Source organism: Belonocnema kinseyi, chromosome 7 (assembly GCF_010883055.1).
Source record: "Belonocnema kinseyi isolate 2016_QV_RU_SX_M_011 chromosome 7, B_treatae_v1, whole genome shotgun sequence".
NCBI lineage: Eukaryota > Metazoa > Arthropoda > Insecta > Hymenoptera > Cynipidae > Belonocnema > Belonocnema kinseyi.
The window spans coordinates 9948863-9968553 of record NC_046663.1 but is presented as its reverse complement, the minus strand read 5'-3'; the positions used below and the strand labels follow the sequence as shown (position 1 = coordinate 9968553).

The 19691-nt window shown below is 23.8% G+C and overlaps 1 protein-coding gene across 4 annotated transcripts in view; it reads right to left on the bottom strand.

Annotated features, from left to right (window-relative positions):
• The window catches only part of LOC117175996 (cAMP-specific 3',5'-cyclic phosphodiesterase), an 873036-nt gene that overhangs the window by 637775 nt on the left and 215570 nt on the right, over nucleotides 1-19691 (bottom strand). The gene's annotated exons all lie outside the window — the stretch shown is intronic.

Here is a 19691-nt window from a genome sequence, read left to right as displayed (position 1 = left end):
TTTAATTATTTAAATAATGAATTTTCAAAGCAAAACATTTCACTCACTGATTGAATTAGTGATTTTGAATGAGAAAATTTATTTGAAATTTGCAAATCAAGAAAACTAATTTTCAACAAAAGTGGTTCAGGTAACTTTTTAGGTAAAAAAATTAATTTTCTAGAAAAATAAACGAATTTTTAACAGAATTGATTAATCTTTAAACAATCAGCAGAATTTTCAATTTGAAAAATTATTTTAGAACCAGCGAGATTAATATTAATTTTTAAAAAATATTAATGGCCAATCAAAAGGAAAGTGAATTTTTATACATAGTAGGTAAATTTTTAACTGAAGAAGATCAATTTTCAACCGAAGAGATGAAGTTTTAACTGAAATGATGAATATTTAACAAGAAAATTCGTTTTCAACAAAACCGATAAGCTTTAACCCAATTATTGAATTTTCAACAAAAAAATTAATTTTACAAACACAAAATTAAAGTTCTACCAAAAATACCCATTTTCAAAAAAGTATAAGGATTTTAAACGAAAAAGAGGTTAATTTAAAAAAAGAAATAGAACAATTTTTTGAAACAAAAATATAAATATAATGTAAAAAAATCCTAAAAAAGTGATTTTAACCGATAAAAAGATTAATTTAAAAAATAACATAAGAAGATTTTTAAGCAAAATAGTAAAATTTTCAAATAAAAAAGATCAATTTTCAATCAAAGAGATGAATTCTTAACTAAAATGTTGAATATTGAACAAAAATCCGTTTTTAACAAAACAGGTTAGCTTTAACTCAATCGTTGAATTTTAACAAAAAATCTAATTTAACAACCAAAAAATTAATTTTCCACCAAAAAAACCTATTTTAAAAAAAAAAGTATAAGAATTTCTAACGAAAAAAAGATTAATTAAAAAAAAAACAATTTTTTGGGAAAATTATAAATATAATTTAAACAAAACAAATAAAGAAACAAAATATAATTTTCGACGCAAAAAATATTACTTGAAAAAAAAAAGAAATAAGAAGAATTTTTGAACCAAATAGTAAAATTTAAAAATAAAAAAGTGCCAACTTCAACCAGAGAGCTGACTTTTTAACTGAAATGTTGAATATTTAACAACAAAAAAACCGTTTTTAACCAAACCGATAAGCTTTAACCCAATTACTGAATTTTCAACAAAAAAATTAATTTTACAACCAAAAAATTAATGTTCCACGAAAAATACCCATTTTCAAAAAAAGTATGATGATTTTCAACGAAAAAAAGATGAATTAAAAAAAAGAAATAAAACGAATTTTTGAAACAAATATAAATATAATTTTAAAAAATCATAAAAAACGTGATTTTCAACTCAAAAAAGATTAATTTAAAAAATAAATAAAATAAGAAGAATTTTTTAACAAAATAGTACAATTTTCAAATATGAAAAATAAATTTTCAATCAAAGAAATGAATTCTTAACTGAAATGTTGAATATTGAACAAAAAATCCGTTTTTAACAAAAGAGTTTAGCTTTAACCCAATCGTTGAATTTTCAACAAAAAATCTAATTTAACAACCAAAAAATTAATTTTCCAGCAAAAAAGAAACTATTTAAAAAAAAAGTATAAGAGTTTCAAAGAAAAAGACTAATTTGAAGAAAAAAAAACAATTTTTGGAAAAATTATAAATATAATTTAAACAAAACAAATAAAGAAACAAAATATAATTTTCAACACAAAAAATATTACTTGAAAAAAAAATAAAATAAGAAGAATTTTTGAACCAAATCGTAAAATTTTCAAATAAAAAAGATCCAATTCCAAACAAAGAGCTGAGGTTTTAACTGAAATGTTGAATATTTAACAAAGAAGTCCGTTTTCAAAAAAAAAAAATATTAGCGTCAATGTAATCGTTGAATTTTTTATAAAAAATTAATTATTCGTCTAAAAAATTATTTTTCTACAAAAACAAGACGAATTTTCAAACAGAGTATAAGAACATTTAACGAAAAAGGATTGATTTTCAACAAATAAAATAAAAATAAATTTTTGAACAAAATAGTAAAATTTTCAAATAAAAAAGATTCATTTTTAACCAAAGAGAAGCATTTTTAACTAAAATTTTGAATCTTGAACTAAAGAAATAAATTTTTTACCAAACGGTTCAACCTTCGACCCCGTAGTTGAATTTTCATTGAAAAAAACTAGTTTTGCGCAAAATAAATTAGTTTACTGACAAAAAAGATGAATATACAACAAAATACATAAATTTTCAACGAAATAATTTAATTTGCAACAAAAAAAATCGACTTTCATGAAAGAAAAACAAATCTTCACGAGATGAATTTGTAACTAAAATGGGGAATTTTTAATAAAAAAAAAGTTTTTAACAAAGTAGTTCAAACTTCAAACAATTAGAAAATTTTGCAATAAAATGAATAAGTTTTGCGCCAAGAAGACTTATTTTCTACAAAAAAAATTTTCAACAAAAGACCTAGTATTTGAATCATGTAATTGAATTTTCAACTAAAAAAGATAAATTTACAACAAACGACATTATTTTTTACCAAAAAAGAAGAATTTCCAAAGAAATACAAGAATTCTTAACTAAAAAAATATTAATTTTAATCCAAGCAAAAATTTTCTGAACATAGTAGTGTCATTTTTAGATAAAAAATATCAATTTTCGAAAAAATATAACATTTTATAATTAAAACAAGGATTAAGTTGCAATGCAAAATCGAATTTCTGAACGAAGTAGTTAAATTTTTAACTAAAAACGATCAATATTCAACCAAAGAGATGAATTTTTAAATGAAGTTTTTAATCTTAAACCAAGAAAAAATAAATTTTTTGCAAACTTTTTACACTCAAACTAGCAGATGAACTAAAAAATAATATTAAATAAAATAATTTTGTGCCAAAAAAATTAATTTTCTACAAAAAATACACGAATTCTAAAAAAAAGATTAATTTCTGAGCAAAAAAAACAAAAAAAAATTTTGAATAAAATAGTATAATTTTCAACTAAAAGAAATGTTCAACCAGACCAATTTTCATCTAAAATTTTAAATCTTGACCTAAAAAATCAATTTTTAACGAAACAGATCAACATTTCAACCCATTAGCTGCATTGAAAAAATAATAATCATTTTTGCGCAAAGAAAATTAATTTGCTACGAAAAAGGCAAATTTTCAACAAAATTCCAACGAAAACAAATCAATTTTCATGGAAAAAAAAATTCCACCCAAGAGATAAAATTTAAAAAACAAGGAATTGGCATTTCAATCACATAATTGATTTTGCAACTAAAAAAAATCAATTTTCAAGGAAAAATTGAATACTTAGAGTCTTAGGTAGCAAATTAATTTAGAAAAAAAATTTGATTTATTTTCTACTAATAAAGACAAGTTTTCAACAAAATAATGAAATTTCGAGCAAATCCTTAAATTTGTATTTAAAAACGTCAACTGTCAATAAAAAAGATTTTAGTTTTGAAACAAAAATAGTTTATATTTCAATCAAAAAAGATTTTATATTATTTTAAAAAATAGTGAAATTTAACAAAGAAAACAAATTCTTAACAGAATAGTGGATTGTTCAATCAAATAGTTGATTTCTTAACTAACGAATATCAAATTTCAACCAAAATAGTGACAGTAGAAATTTCAATTAATAAATTTTATTCAAAAAAAAAAAAAATTTTTTTACATTAAATTTTGAATTTAATAATAATAGTTTCACTAAAAACATGAATTTTTAACAAACTACATTTTTCGAAACTGAAAAGTACCATTTTTTAACAAAAACTGGAAAAGTGAAATTTCCAGTTAAGAAAAAATTACTTTCAAATAAAAAAATCATTTGAACCTAAAATGATAATATTTTTAGCAAAAAAAATTAATGTTTAACAAAATAGTTCAGCTTTCAACTAAGTAGTTGACTTTTTACCAAAAACATAAATTATAAAGGAAAAATGTAGTAGTTAATATTTCAATTAAAGAAGATCCTAATTTTAATAAAAACAGTTGAATTAAAAAAAAAAGATAAATAATTTTGCATCAAGAAAAATTATTTTATAATGAATAAAGACGAACGTGTCTAATCATTTTGAATGCTATAACCAGTTACTTTCAAAAATTGAATAAAGCAGTCATTTTAATTGATCTTATTCGTAAATTTCAACCATTTCATTATAGTTGATTTTGGTCATTTACCAAACAAAGTTTTCACGTACTGTTTGATTCAGTCAAAAATATTGGCTGATTTATCTGTTAAAATAACTGTTTTATCAATAGAAATGACTAATCTTTCAGTCAAGGTAAGCTTGAATAATTAATTCTGACAAATGTTGACTGATTTAAATTGACAGTGTATTTTTAATAATTTTGGACTCACACCTTCCCCTTGTGACAAATTTCTACATTTCGGTGAACCCCCTTTTAAAATATTTTTTGACGCTTAAGCCAACCCCTCTCCTATTTATAAATACAAAATGTAATCAGTCAATCCTGCTGACTGACTAAATCAGTTAAACCAAAGTAACTAATTGGCCTGCTATAATAAGAAAGTAAAAATAATTAGAGATTAAAAATGTTCATCAAATTCCTAAATTTTAATAAATTATTATTTTAAATATAAATGACTGGTTATCACATTGACATTTACAGATTATATCAATGAAAATGACTTATTGAGTTTGTGAAAGTTACTGAATATATCGTTCAAAATTAATTTATTAAAATCAATAAAAATTATTAATTAAGCCAGCAGACATTATTGATTTAAAATTAAAATGTTTTTGAGGAGAAATATCAACTATTATTGTAATTCATTCATTGACTCATGATTTTACTTGTAAATTTATTCCTTTAGTTGAAAATTTAACTTATAAACCCATTTTACTTGTATTTTTTATGGTCAAAAATAGATTTTGTTAATTTCAACTTTGACTATTCCTTTTTTTTTGCTTAAAATTGATTTTTTTTTAACTTTTAAATTCAACTACTATCAGATTGAAGATTCATGTATTTTTTCGTTAAAGGCCTTTGTTTTTTTGGTAAAATTTTAATCATTTTGGTGAAAAATTAATTTTTTGTTCAACTTAAACTAGGTTAGGTTAAAGGCTAAACTACCTTAATAAAAATACCTTATTTTGGTTAATGAATAATCATTTCTCTTAGAAATTTATCTCTAGTGGAAAATTGATCTTTTTTAGTAAAAATGTCAGTTGTTTATTGAAAATGCCTTTTTTTATTCTGGTAGAAAATTAATCTTCTTCACCAAAAAAAAAAAAAAAAGATTAATTCAATGTGCAACTCTCTTCATGAAAATTCATGTTTTTAAAATTCATGTTTTTAAAATTCATGATTTTACTTCAAAATTCATCTTGTCGGGTTAAAAATTCATCTATAATAAACAATCTACAAATTTTATTGTCAAAAAATATTTGTTTAATATCTAAATTTTTAGCGAAAAATATGAATTATAAATGAAAGCGTAACATTTGATATTTCCAATAAAAAATATTTTAGTTTATGTTCACAAACAGTTAAATTCTACCAAAAAAGACGAAGATTCAATTAAATAGTTAAACAAATTGGCATAACAGGTAATTTTTTTAATAATTTAAATTTTGATTTATAAGAAGGGAGAATATAAAAGCAATTCATGTTCCCCAAAAATGGTCAAACTTTTTATCAGAATTGTTTTGAGTTCAAATATGATTTGTTTTGCAAATAAAATTTTTCCAGAATTTAAAACTTCCCTTTTCGAAAAATTAGAAATAGAGAGTTACAATATTTCTAAATTATTATTGAAAATAAGTGCAGTTAATGAAACATTATTTTTTATATACATTTTTTAATTATTTAAAAAAATGTCATCTTCGCCAGAGCCCTATTTGAAAAAAGTTCATTTTTATTTTTAAAAAATTATGACGTAGGATTTTCCCGCAAGTTTATAGTAAAAGCAACATTAATGTTTTTATTTGTAATTTATTTATATATTTTTGTACATTCTAAATTATACCATCATTTTACAATTTATTTTTGAAATACAAAATTGTTTAATATACCTACTATTTTTTTAAATTTATTCACGTACATCGCTTAAAATGAAATAAAATCTGAACACTCAATTTCGGCAACTAAAAAATAGAGTAAAATTTTTTTTAATGTATAAGCTTAATTTCGAAAAAAAATTTGACTTGTAATTTATATTGTACTTTAGAATACAAAAAAATATCAAGTTAAACTTCAAATTAAAAAAAAATCTTTGAAGAAATTTTCGTGACTGATTTGTACACAAATTCTATATTAAAGAATTTCGGAACAACAAAAATAGCCTTTTTTTAAATGGGCTGAAGAGATGACTTCAATTTTAATCCGGTAACTTTCAAGAGGCGCCATTGATCCGTAATTAAACAAAAAGTTTCATATTCAAGCACCTTTAAATTGAATTTGGTTTACCCTCATTGAGTTTTATTTTTAAACCAACGTTGATGAATCGATTTTTTGTTATAAGAGTCTTCGTGAGCATAAAATAGAAAATTTTAGCCAGAATTATAAATAGTTTGAATGATCATTTCCGAGTTTTATAATAAAATAACTTTTTAGTGATTTTTTAAATCCTTAATTCCAAAATAAAATTTACGTCTATGAAAAAAAGATTCCTCTCATTCACTCCACTGGGAATCGAACCCTAGGTCAACCGATTGCCGGTCAGGTGATCTTTTAAAATTTAATTTTAAAATTTCATAAAAACAAAAAGATATGAACTTAAAGGGTTTCCTTAGATCGATATTGCAGATTTCTATTTCCATGCGATGAGATTATTAACTTACCTAATTATTTATAATGAGAAACCATTTTTTTTACATTTTTAGCTTTTTCAGCTTAATAAAAATGAAATCTGTAAATCTCAAACATTTACAAAAATTTCTATATCATTTATATAATTTTTCATCTAAAAATTGTACGGTTTAAGATAGGAGAGTTACCAGACAATTAGGGTAACTTTCTAATTTTTTATTTCTAAACGAAGCCGTCTCAAATTTTGAAACTTTACTACATTGACCTTGGATGTAAGTTATTTTTTAAAGATATTAAAAAAAATTATTACTTAAAGAAAATTTGAAAAAAAGCCAGTACTTAGAATTTTCATGTTTTGGCAATTTTCAATAAAATGGTGACCTCAGGTCTTACATCAAAATTTATAGACTGAACATTTGTAATTTAGCTTTAATGTTAAAAATTTTTAATGCAAAATCAACGAAGCAAGATATTGAGGCAGTTAATAGTTTCGAAAAAATATTTGAAACTGGCAACAAAATGATTTAATTTTAATTTTTAAATTCACAATTTTGGAAATTACTTTCAAATAACCTATATTTTTTACGCATTGGCGTTGTATACTGTTTTAAAAAATAGTAAACTTCCAAACTCTAAATGACCAATTTTTGAAAAGACAGGTTATTTTCAACAAACAAGATTAATTTCTTGCCCAAAAATACGAATTTTTAACATTACTTTTGAACCAAATAATTAAATGGAAAAAATATTAAAACGAAAATGTGATAGTTAAGTTTTTAATTGCAAAAAATAAATTTTAAAAAATAATCATTTTCAAACTTTCGAATTCTCACAAAAAATATGATTTTTTCATAAAAAAAGTTAATTTTCTACAGAATTGTCCAATTCGAAATAAATAATTTAATTTCTAACCAAAAAAGATTAGATTTGAACGAAGTAGTTGAATTTTCTACTTAAAATGATAAAATTTCAAACAAGAATGAAATAGTTAATTTTTTTCGAACAAAAATTTCAAACAAAAACAAAATGAATTTTCAGTAAAATTGTTGAATTTCCAAACATAGAGATTAAAAAAAAAGACATTTTAACAAAGTTTTTGAAATTTCAACCAAGTATTTGAATTTTTGACTAAAAAAGATGACATCATAAAAAAAATAATTTCATTATCAACAAAATAAATTATTTAAAAATTAAATATTAAATTTTTTACTGAACTACTTTTTGTTTCGCTTATTAGTAATAAAAATAAGTTGTATTCTTTAATTTTCAATATAAAAAGACGATTTTTTATCAACAAAGTTTAGTTTTATAAAAAAAAATAATAATAATTTTGTCATAAAAAAGTTAATTTTCTACCAAAATGTAAAATTTTAAATTATTGAATTAATTGTTAATTAATTAGGTCATTTTTTTTAAATAGTTGAATTTAAACAAAAAATAGAAAATGTTCAAGACAAAATTCAACTCTTAAACAAATAGTTCAGTTTTCTACCCAAACGTTACATTTTTAACAACAAAATTAATTTCCATCTAAAAATAGTTGAATTTTGTTCTTGTAAAGGAACTATTTTCAATGTAAAAAATTAATTTGTTAATAAAAATGCGATAGTTGCACTTGTAGTAAAGAATAATAATTCTCAACCTAAAAGGATAACAATTTTCAAAGAAATAGTTTAATTTTCAATGAAGGAGATGAATTTTCGACTGAAATTTTGCATCTTTAACAAACAAAAATTCAACAAAAGAGTTCAAAATTCAAGCAAATAGTTGAATTTGGCAGTAAAAAAGATTTAAGTCAGAAGTATTTCAACTTTCAATCAATTATTTGATTTTTTGAATCATAAAGTTGACATTTTAACAGAATAATTGCATTTTCAACAAACTAATTAAATTTTTAATTTAATAGTAAAATTTGAAAAACAGAAGTGGATTTTAAATGAAAAATATATAAGTAGAGGTTTTTAGAAAAAGTAATTAAGTGTCAACCAATAAAAGTTTGTTAGTCAAGAAAGGAAAAAAAATGAAATCGAATTTTTTAATTTTTAAGGAAAATAGACGAATTTTTAAGAAAAAAATGGTTTTTTGACCCAAAAAACATAAATTTTATTAATAACTGGAAATGCTGGAATAAGCAGAAAAAATGTAACAGAAAATTTGTTTAAACATTATCGGCGGGAAAAAAATTCGTCTATAGCTCCGCTGGGAGTCGAACCCAGCAATATGTGAGACCTGAGTTCGAATCCCAGCGTAACTCGAGAGGAATTTTTTTCACAACTAAAAATTAAAACATTTCTGGTTAATATCATGCAGAGCAAAGGCCGTCATTCCGTCGACAAAAAATATCATTCATCGCCGTTTTTTAAAATTTTAAGACGTAAAATGCTGTTGTGAAATTTTATTACATGGGTAAGTCTGGTTCAGCGGCATCGAAAATATTAGCACAAATGCTGATAATGAATGTCAACATTAAATATTGAAAAATAAGAGATTATTCCATTAAGAGAAGATTTCTGTTGTTGAAAAACAAATTTTTAGAATGACTGTTTTCATAAATGAGACTGCTTGTTTGTTAATAACAATAAAAGCGCTCACTAAAGGAATTTTTAAACCACCAGTAAAGGAAAATTTTACAAAAATTATTTGTATTGTAGAGATTTTTTCTGTATCTTATCATTATCTTATGTACGTCTTGATAACGATGAATTAAGTGTGATGTATTCGTCTATAAATATATAAGACGTAATTCTGAGGTATTGAACTGAATTAAGTGTTGCTTTTTGATTATCTATATTCATATCATATCAAATTCCTTATCAGAGATTGAATTAAATATATAAAAAAAATGAATTAAATATCTTTAAATTAAAAAGTTATTCTTTTGCAGGATTTGGGCTACGTGAGAAATAAAAAATAGCGTAAATAATGTCATGAATTTAAAAAAAATAGTGTCATAATTTTTTTAAGTATTTCATATAAGCTACAATATTTATTGAACTTTCTATCAATATAATCCATAATCCAACGGTTGACAACTCTACTATTGATTTTTTCCTTAATAAATCATTTTTGATAAAAAATTTTAATATTTGTTGCATTATTGAATTATTTCGTTGAAAAATCAACAATTTGATTGAAGAGTCATACTTCTTGGTTGAAAATTCAGCTCTTTTTTTTTTTTGAATTTTTAAATAAAAAAGGCAACAATTAAAAAAAATTCTAAATTAATTTTTTTTTTTGTATTCACAACTTCATTTTTTTTTAATTCGTCTATTTGTGTAAAAATGTAATCCTTTTTTATTAATAATTGAACTGCATGCATAAAAATTATTTTTGCTAAGGTTTAAAAAACTAACTTTTTTGTTTAAAATTCAAATTCTTAAGTTGAAAATTCAACTGTTTCGTAGAAAATCCATATTTTCTCAACGAAAAATGACCTTTTTCAGTACAAAATCAATTTAATTGTTAAATAATGACACTTTTTATTGAAAATTATTGTTTTTATAGTTGATTAATTGATGAAAATTCAGTTTGAAGACTAAAAATTAATTTTTTAAATCAAAAATTAATTTCTTTATCTGAAAATTCAACTATTTTGTTGAAAATTTAACTGATTGGGTGCAAATTAACTTTGTTATTAAAAATTCCATTTTTACTTATAAATTTATCTTTTTTCATAGAAATTTAATTTTCCTCGTTGAAAATTCAACAATTTGATTGAAAATCAGTTTTTTATGGAATAACATTTTTTTAATTGCAAATTCAAATATTTCTTTCAAAGTTTATTTCATTTCGTTAAAAAGTAATTTTTTCACTAAAAATATAACAATTATATTTTAAATGAAAATCAAGCTATTTTCTTAAAAATTAATTTTTTGCTCTTGTTGAAAATCGATTTTTCTAACATTTTGTATATTTTACTTTTGGTTGATGATTTTTCTTTTTTATTTGAAAATATATATACTTTGTTAAAATTTGTATTTTTGTAGGAAATTCATCTTTTTGGTTGAAAATTAAACTAATTGTTTAAAAAATTAACTTCTTTTGATTTAAATCAGCTTTTCTAGTCATTCATTATTATTAATGAAATTTACTATCAAATTTTTTTTAATTTATCTTTTCTGATATAATTGGCTTCCTTGAAAATTTATTTCTTTCGTTAAAAATTTAAATATTTTGTTGAAAATTAGTTTTTTTACTCAAAATTCAACTACTTTATTTTAAGTTGAATATTTATTTATTTATTTTAGGTTATAATTTTACTACTTTCTTGAAAATTCAACTATTTAGTTACAAATTAATTTCTTTTGTTATAATATATTATTTTTATTCAAAATATTTTTTACTGAAAATTTAATTGTTTCATTGAAAATATATATTATTTCGTTGAAAATACGTTTTTTCTGAAAATGTAACTATTCTACTTTAGGTGGAAAATTTGTCTGTTTTAGATCATAAGTAAACTATTTTGTTGAAAATTAGTTTTTGTTGTTGTTGTAGAAAATCAATTTTTCTAACATTTTATTTTATTTTAATTGAAAATTTAACTTTTTTCTTTAAACTGTATTTTATTTCTTAAAAAATAATTTGTTTACTGATAATACTGATAAAAATTAAAATATCAATTTTTTCAAATTTATCATTTGTAATATAATTTTATTTGTTGAAAATTCATCTCTTTGGTTAAAAATTTAAATATTTTGTTTAAAAAGTTGAAAGTTAAACTGTTTGGCTAAAAATTTATTTCTTTTGCTGAAAACTCGTTTTTTAAAATTAAAAATCCCATCTTTCTAACATTCTGACTAATCTTTTTTTTATTGATCATTTATCCTTTTTTAGTTTAAAATTTATATAATTTGTTTGATATTTGCATTTTTTGCAGGAAATTTATCTTCTTGGTTATAAATCAACTTTTTTATTGAAAATATTTTTTTAACTGAAAATTTCACTATTCCATTTTTCACCAATTTATCTTTTTGGGTAGAATTTTCTCCGTTAAAAAGTCATCTCTTCAGTTGAAATTTGAATTATTTTGTTGAAAATATAACTGTTCGGTTAAAAATTCATTTCTTTTGTTGAAAAATGTGTTTTTTTTTTTAAATTAAAAATCGAATTTTTCTAAGATTTTGACCAATCTTTTTTTTTATTGATCATTTATCCTTTTTTGGTTAAAAATTTATACATTTTGTTTAAAATTTGCATTTTTGCAGCAAATTTATTTTCTTGGTTGTAAATCCAGTTGTTTATTGAAAATATTTTTCTAACTAAAAATTTGACTATTCCATTTTTTTACAAATTTATCTTTTTTGTAGGAGTTTCATGGTTAAAAATTCATATAATCAGTTAAAAATTTAAATATTTTGTTAAAAATCAGTTTTCTTACTCAAGATTCAACTATTCTATTTTAAGTTGAATATTTATTTATTCCAGGCTAAAATTGAACTATTTTGTTGAAAATGCAAACATCAGTTTAATTATTCATTTTTTTGGTTGAAAATTAGTTTTTTTTAGTCAAATGTATTTTTTTACTGAAAATGTATTTATTTGTTTAAAATATATAGTATTTCGTCTTTTGTTGAAAACTCTTTTTTTTTATTGAAAATTTACTTTTCCAAAATTTCAAGTATTCTATTTGACGTTGATAATTTATTCTTTTTATTTGTAAATTAATATATTTTGTTCTAAATTTGTATTTTTTGTAAGAAATTTTCCATCTTGGTTGAAAATCCCCTTCTCTTTATTGAAAATATTTTTGTAACTGAAAATGTAACTATTCCATTTTTTGTAATAAACTTATCTTTTTTGATCAAAAAATTTCTTCGTTGTAAATTCATCTCCTTGTTTAAAAGATTTGAATATTTCCTTTTCAAAATTGTTTCAGTTGCATTTATTAAATTCACGAAATTAATGGAATTCAAGATATTCAAGGATTACAAGGAATTCATGAAATTCAATAAATTCAAGGAATTCATGGAATTTATTGAATTGAAGGAATTCATAGAATTCATTCAACTGAAGAAATTCGAGGTCTTCGCTGAAACCAAGGAATTCACGAAATCCACGTAATTAATGGAATTCATGGAATTCAAGAAATTTATGGAACTTAGGAAATTCATGTAATTCGCGGAATTCATGGGACTCGTGCAATTAACAGAATTCGCAGAATTCATAGAAATAAAATAATTCTCGGAATTCATATAACACTTGAAATTCGCGGAATTTATGCAATTCACAGAATTCAAGAGAACCAAGGAATTCACGAAATTAATGGAATTCATCGGATTCGCGGAATTCATGAAATCAATTAATTGAAGAAATTCATGGAATTTATTGAATGGAAGGCATTCACAGAATTAATTGAATTGAAGAAATTCATGAAATTCGAGGAATTTACTGAAATGAAGGATTTTATCGAATTTATGGAATTTACGAAATTCATGGAATTTACAGAATTCACGGTATAAGCTTAATTTATGGAACTAACGGAATTCACAGAATCTGCTTCATTTACGGGATTCACGGTATTCATGGAATTCATGGAATTCAAGTAATTCAAGTAATTATCGGGATTGACTGTATTCACAGAATTTACGGAATTCAAGGAACTCGCGGAATTCATGTAAAACCAGGAATTTACGGAATTCATTAAATTCACAGAATTCACGGAATTCATGAAATTCACAGAATTCAAAGGATTCAAGGAATTCACGAAAATAATGGATTTCAAGGAATTCGTGGAACTCCATGAAATCCATACATTTCATGAATAATATGAATTACACTATTTACTTGAATATCGGGAAGTAGTTCAATTATGTGAATTTCTTGAATTCCATGAATTTCATAAATTCCTTGAAATCCATGAATATTTATTTATCTCAGGCTAAAATTGAACTATTTTGTTAAAAACGCAAACATTTGTTTAACAATTCATTTCTTTGGTTGGAAATTAGTTTTTTTTTATTCCAAAAGTATTTTTTTTTATTGAAAATGTATTTATTTGTTTAAAATATATAGTATTTCGTCTTTTGTTGAAAATTCTTTTTTTTTTTGTTAAAAATTTAATTTTACAAAATTTCAAGTATTCTATTTGGCGTTGATAATTTATTCTTTTTATTTGTAAACTAATATATTTTGTTCTAAATTTGTATTTTTTATAAGAAATTTACCATCTTGGTTGAAAATCCCCTTCTTTTTATTGAAAATATTTTTGTACCTGAAAATGTAACTATTCTATTTTTTGTCATAAACTTATATTTTTTGATCAAATATTTTCTTCGTTGTAAATTCATCTCTTTGTTTAAGAAATTTGAATATTTTATTTTTAAAATTGTTTCAGTTTCTTGATAATTATTTCTTTCACTGAAGATTTAGGTACGTTTTTCTTCGAGAAATGTGATATTGATTTATAAAACTTTGACCTGAAAGCATACACTTATAGCAGTAAAGTTTTTCCAACTGGATCGCTGCCAAGTACTGAATAAACACCTCTTATATTGTTTCATTTACAGATGTATAAAGTCTAAAAGATTAAATTTTCACAGTTATATATCAGTGTCACCAACAATAAGCCATTGCATAGAAGAAATTTTAAATTCAATAAACTAATTCTTGTATAGCGATCTAATTAAAATTCTAGGCACGTAAATCTTCATTTTCGATCAAAAGCATCAGAGCCAAGTAATTTTTCAAGGTCCATTAATTTGTTAATGTCAGCACCGAAATAGAAGAGACGAGGATAATTTTTAGAGTCGTGCAAATTTACAACTTATGTGAAGATGCTTTGAAGTTTTTTTTTTTATTTATGATAAATAATTATTTATTCAAATAATTACATCAAATAATTGACTTTTCAAGCGGAAAGATAACTTTTCGAAAAAGAAGACAAGTTTTCTACCAAAAAAGAAGAATTCGTCACAGAAAAAATAAAGTTTTAACCGAATAGTTGAATTTTCAACCTCGAAGATTTTTTTTTTACGAAGAAGGAGAATTTTCAACAAAACAGATAAATTTTGAACCAAATAGTTAAATTTTCATACAAAAAAATTAATTTTCTACAAAAACAAAGAATTTTTTAAAAATTGCAAAATTTTTGAACTAAATAGTTGGTTTTTTAAATAAAAATTTAATCTTTTAACGAAAAATAGAACATGTAACTTATCATTAAAAATTAATTTTTAATAAAAAAAATTAATCATCATAGAAAATGGAATTTTTACGAAGCTATTAAATTTTATACAAAATAATTAAATTTTCAAAAAAAAAGTTGAATTTTCAGGAAAAAGAAGAAAATTATCAACCAAGGAGTTGCATTCACAATGTAATAGTAAAACTTTTAAGCAAAAGGGGCAACTGAAAAAAAAGTAGTTGCCCAATAAAAAATATTACTTTTTAACGAAAAATTTAGTAGATCAATTTTTGGTTGAACAATTATTTAAAATTTGAAAAAAAAATTTTTTTAACAAAATATGTAAATTGTCAATCAACGATATGAATTTTGAACTTAAATTATAATTTATCGCTGAAAAATTATTAACGAAAAAGTTATATTATTAATATTATATATACATAAGAAGGCTTGAAATTTTCAACTTAAAAATATGAATTTTCCAGTAAAAAAGACGAGTTTGCAAAAAACAAGATGAATTTTCAACCAAATAGTTGAACTTTAATTTAAAAATATAAATTTTTAAAATTTATTTCAATAAATAAAGAACAGTTTAACTTTCAACCAAAAAAGATGAGTTTATAACCAAAAACAAAGAAATTCATCTAAAAAAGATAAAATTTCAGACTTTATTTAAATTAATAAACAAAATAAATAATAAAATTTATTAAATTCACGAATTTCACAGAACTCACGGAAATGAATGGAATTTAAGGATCTCACGAAATTAATGGAAAGCAAGAAATTCAAAAATTTCATAAAAATTACAGATTCGCGTAATTCATAGAATTAAAGGAAATCGACAAATTTATGACATTCATTAAATTTACTGAATTAATGGAATTTAAGATACTCAAGGATTTCAAGGAATTCATGGAATTCGTGAAATTTATGGAATTCAATAAATGGAAGGAATTTATGGAATTTATTGAATTGAAGGAATTCATAGAATTCATTCAACTGAGGAAATTCGAGGTATTCACTGAAATCAAGGAATTCACGAAAATCATAGAATTTATGGAATACACGAAATCCACGGAATTAATGGAATTTAAGGAAGTCACGGTATACGCTTAATTTATGGAACTCATGGAATTCACATACGCTTGATTCACGAAATTCACGAAATTCGCGGAACTAATGGAATTCATGGAATTTAGGAAATTCATGCAATTTGCGGAATTTACGGGACTCGTGCAATTAACGGAATTCGCAGAATTCATAGAAGTAAAATAACTCTAGGAATTCATGTAACACTTGAAATTCACGGAATTCATTCAATTCGCCGAATTCAAGAGAATCCAGGAATTTACAGAATAAATGGAATTCATCGGATTCGCAGAATTCATGAAATTCAATGAATTGAAGAAATTCATGGAATTTATTGAATGGAAAGAATTCACAGAATTAATTAAATTGAAGAAATTTACATAATCAAAGGAATTCGAGGAATTTACTGAAATCAAGGATTTTGTAGAATTAATGGAATTTACGGAATTTACGAAATTCATGGAATTTACAGAATTCATTGTATACGCTTAATTTATGGAATTAACGGAATTCACAGAATACGCTTCATTTACGGGATTCACGGTATTTATGGAATTCATGGAATTCAAGAAATTCAATAAATTATCGGGATTGGCTGTAATCACAGAATTAACGGAATTCAAGGAAGTCACGGAATTCATGTGAAACCCGAAATTCACGAAATTCATGCAATTCATAGATTTCAAGGGATTCAGAGAATTCACGAAAATAATGGATTTCAAGGAATTCGTGGAACTCCATGAAATCCATACATTTCGTGAATTCCATGAATCACACTATTTACTTGAATATCGTGAAGTAGTTCAATTATGTGATTTTTTTTAATTCCATGAATTTCATAAATTCCTTGAAATTCATGAATTCCGTGATTTCCATGTCTTCCATGCACTCCATGAATTCCATGAATTCCGTGATTTTCTTGATTTCCGTATATTCTGTTGATTGCGTGAATTCCATCAATTCGTAAATTGCGTGAATTCCGTAAATTAGGGGAATTCCCTGATTTTTTTTAAATTCCGTGAATTACTTGAATTTGTTGAATTCCGTGAACTTCATCAATTGTTTGAATTTCTTTAACTCTTTGAATTACGTAAAATCCATGAATTTCTTAAATTCCGGGAATTATATGGATCTCGTGAATTCCTTGTATTTCGTGCATAACGTGAATTCTTCGAATTCCGTAAATTCCGTGAATTCCATTAATACAATGAATTCCATGAAATCCGTGGATTCCTTGAATTAAGTAAATTCTGTAAAGTCGACGAATTCCCTTAATTCCACGAATCTCATGAATTCCATGAAATCCGTGAATTTCAGGCGTTATACGAATTCAATGTATTCCTTGAATTAAGTAAGTTCTGTAAATGTCACGAATTCCTTTCATTCCATGAGTTCCATGAAATCCGTGATTTCCAGGCTTTATACGAATTCATTGAATTTTTTTTGAATTAAGTAAATTCTGCAAATTTCACGAATTCCTTTAATTCCATAAATTCCTTGAATTCCCTTAATTCGATGAGTCCCATGAATTCCATGAAATCGGCAAATTCCGAGCGTTACACGAATTCAGTGTATTCCTTGAATTAAGTAAAGTCTGTAAATTCCACGAATTCCTTTAATTCCATGAATTCCATGAAATCCGCGAATTCCGGGCGTTATACGAATTCCATAAATTCCTTGAATTCCATAAATACGCGCGTCATATACTACACATTAACAAAAGTTTTTACTCCTAGATTTAGCGACTAGACATGTATTATAAAATTCCAATAAATGTAAGGTAGCATACCAATGCCAGAATTTTGAAATAAAATTCTGTATTGCAGCGTTACCTCACGTTTCGAAAATGAACTTCCAATGTGTGTAGTGGAAGTTTCCAACCAAAATTTTTAACAGTGTATATTTTAATTGTATAATACGATAATTAAAACAAGTAAGATACAATAAGTGCCTCTAGTGCTGTATTTTTAACAGTTTATTTATAAAATCCATAATAAATTTAATATTTTGTCAGAAAGATGGCGACACGCGCCATAGTGGAAACAAATGGACACCCAGATTTCTTATTTACCGGTCGTCACTTTCCACGAATTGGTTCAATAACTACCTCCTTGAAAGCGCTTCTTGGCACCTAATGTGACTGTGTTCTAAAGAGTTTAAGTGCTCAGAGAACTTCTCACGAAAATGAGAATATACTGGAGAATATTCTCGACCCTTATGTGTTTTGAGAATTTAATGAGAATTTCTGAGCATTTTGAATTCGGATATAAAAAATCGTATTGTATATCTTTATTGTTAAAAATAACAGTATTTAAATTTCGCAGGAAAATGTATTGTTTCATACTGGAAAGAGCGCTAAATTTTAAATAATAAAATAAGCCAAAGCAATAGAAAAAATATGTGACGAATGATTCACGTGACCAGATTCCTACCCTACCACCACTTTTTTGATTTTCCAACTTATTTTCATACGAAGCGCCATATCGAGTTGAAAATTTGGGATAATAAATAAAAAGCACTAAGAAATGTGGGTCCGGTCCTAAATTTTAATAATTATGAAAAAAGCAACAAACAAAAAATTATTTGCAACAAAAAACTTTTTTCATAATTATACAGATTTAGGACCAGACCTATCATTCTTAGTGCTTCTTTTTTATAATTCCAAACTTTCAACTCGATGTGGCGCTTTGTGTGAAAATAAGTTGGGAAATATAAAAAGTGGCGGTAAGGTAGGAATCTGGTCACGTGACCCATATTTAAAGCTGCTACGTTACAAAGTGGGGAAAAAGTACATTTTTTGGTTCAAAATACGATTCCGGCTAAACCTGTGGACCGATTTAGATTTTTTTGTTCAAAAAGCTGACAGAATTTTAAGGAAAGTTGTCGAGCTTCATTTTAAATTAAGTTTTTCAATTTTTTTATATATAAATAAATATGACGAAAACAATGGAAATTTGGCCTATTTGATGTTCCCGGTGCTCGTCAATAATAAAAAAATGGTTGCAACCGCTCAAAATTCATAGATTTGCATTATATGAAGATATTCCATCATGATACAATATACAAAAAAAAATTTCATTAACAAATTATTTTTTGAAAATCAGTTTTCTATCATTTTCAATAATTGAACATTTTCTTATGTTATATTGCAAGAAATTTGAAGGAAAACAATATTTTAATCACCAAAATTTCTCTTAAGACTATTCTTGTTAATATTATAAATAAATTTAATCAACAAATGCATTATGTAGGCATTTGTCGTCCGAAAAATTCGTTTTTTCCATTTTAATTTTTTTAATTAGTGACCTCATAACAATTTTAGAAAAATGAATGATTTTTTCAACAAATTTACTAAACAAATTCATGATTTGAGCATTTGTCGACGGAAAAACTAGTTTTTTTTTTCAATGTCAGTCCTTTTAATTCGAAACTTTACGATAATTTTAGTAATATTAATAATTAGTGAAATTATTTTACATTTTTGTTACACACATTTAGTTTAAAAATGCATTATTTGGGCATTTGTCAAAGTAAAAACTTGTTTTTCTCAAAGTCAGTCCTTTTAATTTCAGAAAAAAGTTCTTTTTTTCATTCAGTACTTACAGCTGGCCAACAAAGGAGAGTTTGAATTCAAGGAATGATTGAACGATACATTTAATAATTGTTATAAATAAATTCTATAACATAT